This window comes from Octodon degus, unplaced genomic scaffold (assembly GCF_000260255.1).
Source record: "Octodon degus isolate 3935 unplaced genomic scaffold, OctDeg1.0 scaffold00124, whole genome shotgun sequence".
NCBI classification, from domain to species: Eukaryota; Metazoa; Chordata; class Mammalia; order Rodentia; family Octodontidae; genus Octodon; species Octodon degus.
Window position 1 is genome coordinate 1934940 of NW_004524700.1, and position 6080 is coordinate 1941019.

The 6080-nt window shown below is 41.2% G+C and overlaps 1 pseudogene; it reads left to right on the forward strand.

The window, feature by feature from the left end:
* Positions 1-3805: 3805 nt before the first annotated feature.
* On the forward strand, positions 3806-4827 carry LOC101562374 (annotated as a pseudogene).
* Positions 4828-6080: the final 1253 nt, after the last annotated feature.

Genomic DNA, 6080 nt, shown 5'->3' on the forward strand with positions numbered 1-6080 from the left:
GAACTAATTATTGACCTAAGGGAACAAAGCTTGAAAAACAACAACAAAAATGCTTGAGTAGAAGAAGTGAAATGTTTATAATATTTAAAAATTAATATATTTTTAAAAGTTATTTGATACAGGAACTCACTATGTGGCTCAGACTTGTAGTGATCCTCCTATCCCAGCCTCCCCAGTGTTGGGATTACAAGCGTGTGCCATCATGCCCGGTTTTCAGTGGCCAGCACAGCTCACCCAGGGTTCCTGGGCTGGCATGCCATGTGGTACCAAGAATCAAACACAGATCCTTGTACTTGCCAGGCTAGTGCTTAGACTGCTGAGCTATCTCCCCAGCCCTGCTCTCTTACTTGTGATCCTCCTCCTGTACTTAATTCTCTCTCTCTCTCTCTCTCTCTCTCTCTCTCTCTCTCTCTCTCTCTTTTCAGTACTGGAGAGTGAACTCAGGACCTTGTGCTTGCCAGGCAAGTGCTTATTCTACTGAGCTAGCTCCTTGGCCCTCTGTAATTTCTTCATTCTTCTGTCCACAGGCACCCAAGCTCTGCTGTAGCTTAGCTATTGTGAATTGTTCTTGAAAAAACCATCCCATACTTTCTTCAATCCAAATGATGTTACAATTCCATTTTTTCCCCCTGTATTTAAGACAGGGTCTACAAGGTCTACAGGGTCTCACGATGTAGATTGGACTCAGAGTGATTCTCCTGTAATCAGCCTCCCAAGTGCTGGGATTACACCACCATGCCCAGTTTCAATTACCTTCTCAGCACACCCTGTGGGCGGGGCTGGCACAGCATACCAGGGATTGAACCCCAGCCACTGCACTCTGCCGAAGCACATGCTTTAGTCCACTGAGCTATCAGGCTGGACCTACCAACTCCATCTTGTATCCTCCTCAAAGATATGTAGAACTCACAGATGTTCTTCATGCCTGAAGCACTGTTATGATTTTAGTTACCTCCCCTTCTACCTGATGTTATTAAGCCACCCTGGACAGGAAGGAAACCAAAACTCTGTTTCTCTTACACATACATCCTAAGATGCTTGAAGAAGGCAATCACTGGGCCAACCCACATACTACATGTATAATATTTAAGGTGCCTATCAAACTAGCAAGTTGTTTCTCCAGACTGACAAATATAGTTTCATAATTATAGCAGGTCATAGAAAATAACCAAATGATACATATCCAAAAGTAATTGCATTTTACATCTCAGGCCATACCTCAGTGTCTGTTGTGGGCTGAAGTAGAAGGAAAGGAAAAGATTTTTCCAGAGCTTGCCAGCTTGCCAGCTTGCCAGCTCTAGCTTCCTCAAGTCATCAGGGATATCCACAGAAGTTAACACCCACTTTCCCTTCTTGGGGTTGAGGAAGCTGTGATTCTTTCACACTAGCTCAATCTCCTGTTTTCGCCTACCTGAATGTGCCCTCTGCATTGGAATGCAAAGCTTCCTTGTACTCTGTCCAGCATGAGCAAGGTGATCTTTGCTCACAGTATGTACCCAGCCTTCTTTTCCCACCTACTTTACCCTTTCCATTTCATCAAGAGAATCTGAGGCTGGAAAGTCAGCTATAGATGATGTGTAAATATTGGCCTCAGGGTTACCAACCCACAGCCAGCCTTCTTCCCCCACTTGAGAAGCTCTCCTTACACTTGTGGAGGAATCTTAGTCCTTTTGTTCAAGTTCCATGTCACCTGCAGCTCCACCAAATAGTTCTCCTTCATCCCACTTTGAACCTTCAGACTCCTGATACCATAGTCCAAAAAGGAGCCACGCCAGAAGACCATGAGGGTCTGGGAAGTCACTTGGAATACTGTCTTAGTTGTTTCTTCATGACTAGAACACAATACCTGACAGCCACAAATTAAAGAAGGAAGGACCTTAGTGATTCATTATCTTGTGGAAGAAGTGCCAGAATGGGGTCTCCTTACCCAGCTCTAAGGACAGTGGTGACAAGTCACCAGCTTCAGTCTATGTACTTATGCTTGTCTACCCATCCTTCATCTGTGACAGAGACTTCACCTTTACTTTTTACCTGAATCCTTTCTACTAGTGGCTTTCATGTTAATTGGAGCCTAAGAAAATGAGAAAATCCAGTCTTAAGTGATGAAGTCAAGCTCCTGTTTTGTATTTTGCTGTAAATTCAAATGCTGAATATTTCTTCCCTTTGTCTTTGCTGTAATACTGTAAACCTCTCAAGATAAATGAGTGCCTCTGGTAGAGTAGGAAACACAAAGGCAAAAATCACATTATAATACTTTCAAACTAAGGATGCCTGCCAAATTACTCTAATAGAAGTTGAGTAGATAAAATGAAGGAGATGATGACATTATTATTCTCTGTGCTTTCAAGATACCACAATAAGTGCTACACATTTAAAAAGGTCAGAGGGAGGAAAATAAAAATTTCCAGGGATAGAGAGAAATGAACTATTTTTTTTATAGTGTAATACATAAGAAGACATTCTTTGCGAAAGGGCATAGATTCAGCAGCAACTCAGAAATTCTGTTTAGGCAGAGCTTAGAAATGATCATCAGTAAGTAAATGAAGTCTAAAGGATTTGGCTGTGATGGTGATCTACATATACTGCACTATTTATTTTGCATTCATTTCATGCAGCTTTTAAGAAAAAAACATGACACTTGCAGCTTAAACCTAATTGTACCTCCCTACGAGGCCATACTTTGGTTCCACTAGTGACTGGACTTCTTAAGAATTTATCATGCACAACAAATATGTATTTATTGACTAGAGGAAATAATAAATAAACAATATTTGAGAACTTAAAAGGACTGTTTGGCCTGAATAATGACACAGTCCTGTAATTCCAACCACTCAGGAGTCCAAAGCAACTTAGCAAGACCCTGTCTGAAAGTAAAAATATTTTTAAAAGGACTAGGAGTGTATCTCATTGCTAGGGTACTAGCCTAGCATGCATGAGCCCTAGGTTAAATCTCCAGTACCATAAAAAGAAAAAAAAAAAACCCTGCAATTTGAAAGCTATGTAAAGGTTACAGGTAAAAATATTTACCACAGTTTGTGATTTTCTAGGCTGTGTTTGAAGCTCTTCTTACTGTTGGTTGTACTACTTTATCCAGGGTGACATACCTGCTCTAAACAGTTGTTCTTCCTGGTATGCCAAGACTAAGATTGCTTAAAAGTTAATACTGTAGGTCAGTGCCAAAGAACTAGGGGCTGGGACAAATAGGAAACAACTCTGCATTCCCAGTAAATTGAAGGAGTAAGATCTTGCAAGAGACTCACAACTCAAAAGCCACTAACACCTGCAAGACATCTCTGAGTAGTCATTTACTCAGAGCTCTAAATACTAGCTATAGAACTTCCTGCCTTAAACAATTTATAAGCATCAACCCAGGAATTAAAAAAACAAGACAATGAGAAGCCATTGCAGTAATATGCAACCCTAGACTTCAGCTCTCCAAAGGCAAAGCCAGGAGGCAATGAAGAGGAACAGTTCAAAAGCCACCCACCCGGCTCTTAAATGTTAACAGCAGAAGCAACAAAGCAGATGAATGAGGCTCTAGAAAATAATCAAATCAGAAATAATTTCCCAGATAACTACAGAGATGGTGACCACAAGGAAAGACATTAGTAACTCTAGAGTAGATACTATCTTAAAAACAGAGCTTAGGAAAATAATGGTAACCATGAATTCCTAATACAGGAAAGAAATGGAATCCATGAAACAGATTCACACAATTATCTAGAAGATTAAAAACTCCATTGAGTCGGCACAGGCCCTTGCTCTCCTAGCCCTCTGCTCCCAGGTCCCGACAGACACCAGCACCATGGAGAAGACCGAGCTGGTCCAGAAGGCCAAGCTGGCTGAGCAGGCCGAGTGCTATGATGACATGGCCACCTGCATGAAGGCAGTGACTGAGCAGGGCACTAAGCTGTCCAATGAGGAGTGCGACCTGTTCTTGGTGGCCTACAAGAACATGGTGTGGGGCCGCCAGTCCACCTGGAGAGTCACCTCGAGCATCCAGCAGAAAACCAACACCTCCGACATGAAGTTTCAGCTGATTAAGAACTAACGGGAGAAAGTAGAGTTGGAGCTGCGGTCCATCTACACTATTGTTCTGGAACTGTTGGACAAGTATTTAATAGCCAGTGTAACTAGTCCAGAGAGTACAGTTTTCTTTTTTGTTTCTTTTTTTTTTTTTTTGTATTTTTAGAGAAAGGTCTACATGATGTTCAGGGTCTCACTACTAGATTGGACTTGTAGTGATCCTCCTGTTTAAAGCCTCCCAAGTGCTGGGATTACAGATGCACGCCACCAGGCCCAGTCTCAATTGCTGTCTCAGCACGTCCCGGGGGCAGGGCCAGCACGGTAGGCCTGGGGATTGAACCCCGATGCCTGCGCCTCATGGCAGGCATTTTAATCCGCTGAGCTATTTGACCCGCCCCAGAGAGTAAAGTTTTCTACCTGAAAATGAACGGAGATTATTTCCGATATCTTGCTGAAGTTGCACGCGGTGAAGATCTGAAACAAATGACAGATAATTCCCAAGGAGTTTACCAAGAGGCATTTGATATAAGCAAGAAAGAGTTGCAGCCCATACACCCAATTCACCTGGGGCTGGCTCTTAACTTTTCTGTATTTTACTATGAGATCCTTAATAACCCTGAGCTTGCCTGCGCATCGGCTAAAATGGCTTTTAATGAGACAATTGCAGAGCTTGATATGCTGAATGAAGACTCCTGCAAAGACTGCACTCTCATCATGCGGTTGCTCAGAGACAATTTAACATTATGAACATCAGACAGCACAGGAGAAGAATGTGACACGGCAGAAGAGGCCGAGAACTAAGGGCACGCAGGGCAACATCCTTCCTCCCAACAAGAAACCTTTTTACACATGTTCCTTCTCCACTTGGATTTCCTATGGCAAGAACCCGTTCATGTGTATGGAGGCAGCCGTTCCTAGTCTTTTTACACTGCAGCTTTGGCAAAACTCTCTTCCTTGGTTTGTGTTTGTCTTGGCCTTCCCGATGTGCAGTTACTGCTCTAGAAAAGTATTAATAGCTTCATTTCATATAAACACAAGTAACTTCCAACACTTATGTAGAGGACTATAAATGTATCTGGTATTTAAGTAATCTGAAGCAGTTCTGCAATGACTGTGTTTTGTATTACTGTAGAGATATGAAGACACGGTGTTAATTAACATTTAAAGAGTGTTCTACATTTAAAAAAAAAAAAAAAATTCCCAGGGCCAGCCAAATAGCTCAGCAGATTAATGCTTCTGCCATTAGGCATAGTGGTTGGGGGTTTGATCCCCAGGCCTGCCATGCCGGCCCCACCCCCAGGGCACTCTGAGACAGCAATTGAGATGGCATGGTGGCGCACGCCTGTGATCCCAGCTCTTGGGAGGCTGTAAACAAGCAAATCACTATGAGTCCGATCTAGCAGTGAGACCCTGAACATCCTGTAGACCCTTCCCAAAAAAAAAAAAAAAATTCCATTGAAAAAACCCCAAAAAAAAAAAAAAAAAAAAAAAAAAAAATTCCATTGAAATTATATACAGCAGAGTGAGCCAAAGTGAGTGAAAATATCACATCTAGAAGCCAAGCTTTCAATTAACAATTATGAAAAAAAGTTCTTAAAAATACTAAGAAAATCAAGAAAAATCAATTCAATAGCTGCTAGTGCAAAAAAATATATATAAGATTGATTGGAATCAATGAAAAAATAGGAGGCAGTGCAAGCAACTTAAAGAAGAACATGTTCACAGAAGAAATGGCAGAAAAATTTCTACACATGAAAAAAAGAATTTGATATAGATATAATTGATATAGATAGTATTCTCATTATCCATGTTAAAAAATACAAAAAGATAAGAACTCAAAAGAAGAAATACAAAGAGAAAGGTATAATACAAGTAAAAGGAAAGCAGGAACTCAAGGACTAACTAATTAAGAGAGGGAAAGGAGAAGAGCTAGGAAACACGACAGTAACAAGCCATACAATTATATGTAGAAGATGGGCAAGGCAATGATCCTGAGAATCTCCAGAAGATTTTTGAATCTAGCAGTTAATTGGAAAGATTCTTAACCTGACTAA